Raw genomic sequence first — 1,669 nt, 5'->3', positions numbered from 1 at the left:
TAGTAATTTCGAGGGTTTTTGGAAGTGGGAATTCCAAATTCAACGTTGAACATCACTCTTGACAACCGACGGCAGTCATGTCGTGATTATCAAGATAAAAAAGAATCGATATTGCCCAAATTATATACTCGAACGAATTTTGAATGTTGACAACTACTATATCGACACTGCCACAACCGAAAAAGCTATTTATTTATTTTGATGGATATGACCACAGATCAAGAAAAGACCTAGATACATAATTTATACCTATGTGGCTTGAAGCCAAAATAGTTCATCGGAAGGGTGAGGAAGTTGTGTTTACATTCCCTCATGGGCAGTGGCGTATCATTTTATAGGGGCTGATTGCAACTAAAATAACAAGTTTAATAATTATAATTGTAAATTTTATTTTCCGCAGATAAACTAGGGAAAATATGGTGTAATAGGTATGTTAAGAAAGCGTGTTTTATTTCTTAAGGTATCTATGAGATTATTTAACTTTTCTTCAACCTATTTTATTACTTATGAACTCCACAGTCCCCTACATTTACTTCTTCCTGGAATACGGTTGAGATGATCTACTGACACAATTTTACTCTCATTTATATACAAAAGGAATGATACATTTCATCATACTCTTAAGCTGTTAATTAATATGATTTTCACGAGATTTTAACAAAACAAAGTATTTAAATTCCATTTGGGTAGGTATATCCTAGTTTTAATTTTAATAGCTTATGACACGGTGTAAAATTTGGTATCAACTCTTACATAGAATTTATAAAATTTGTATATAGGAAACTAAAAGATTGACCATATTTTAAAATTATAATTCATTTTTATAGAGTCGGTCCATTAACCCTTCCTATCACAAACACATATGTGTGAATTTATATAAAAAACTAAAAATTAGAACAGGTTTAAATATATATTTTATATAGAATTACATGTAGATTTTTACATTGCGTGTTACGGCTATATTACTGGAGTTAAAGTTTGTCCCTAATAAAGCTGTCAATTGGTTTATTTTTTAGGTTGTCTCTATCGAATGAATGTTATGAATGAAAAAAGACAACCATATTACTCAAATAGAAATTTATTGATTATGAAATAAAATATTTTTTGTTAACTTATGCTTTATCCTAAGAATATTATCCTGCATTTTATTACAAAAGTGGTCAGAGCATATATAGGTATATACAGATATTGTTTCTGTATATGGAATTCCTAAGCTTCTAAACCACTGTCTTCTAATTAGAAGATTTTTCGGAAATCTGTAACATATAAAAAAATCTATTAAATGTTTTACGCCTTGGTTTATCTGATTTACTAATGCTTTTTGGCACTTAAATTTTGTCAAAGCGAAATATTTAAATTTAACCCCAACAGCTTGTTTTATTGCTACGTCTATGATTATTGTTACTTATGGAACGATCGTTGATTTTGTTTCATTTGGTACATATTGCAAATATAGCACTTCTTCGGCATTGTTCAACACTTTTTTCACTGGAAAAAATCTTACTAACAAGCACGAAATCATTAAAAACGCAAAAACATTAGATTACACTACGAAACACAACAATGGCGAACTCGAATTTTCTGGAAAATGTCAAAATTTGAGCGTAAAAGTGGCGCGAAACTTAAATGAACCAATCACAACACGGGGAATAGTAAATATAAACATGAA

At 29.8% G+C, this 1,669-nt stretch overlaps 1 long non-coding RNA gene across 1 annotated transcript; it reads right to left on the bottom strand.

The window, feature by feature from the left end:
- Positions 1-1,062: 1,062 nt before the first annotated feature.
- Positions 1,063-1,659, bottom strand: LOC111692947. The gene is made up of 2 exons (XR_002763310.1): positions 1,406-1,659; positions 1,063-1,256 (listed from the first exon to the last, which is right to left on the bottom strand). It is a non-coding gene; the product is annotated as an uncharacterized LOC111692947 (long non-coding RNA).
- Positions 1,660-1,669: the final 10 nt, after the last annotated feature.

Source organism: Anoplophora glabripennis, unplaced genomic scaffold, assembly GCF_000390285.2.
Source record: "Anoplophora glabripennis isolate ALB-LARVAE unplaced genomic scaffold, Agla_2.0 scaffold5363, whole genome shotgun sequence".
In the NCBI taxonomy this organism is placed as follows: domain Eukaryota; kingdom Metazoa; phylum Arthropoda; class Insecta; order Coleoptera; family Cerambycidae; genus Anoplophora; species Anoplophora glabripennis.
Note: the sequence above shows the minus strand (reverse complement) of the source record. Positions and strands in the feature narration are given on the sequence as shown.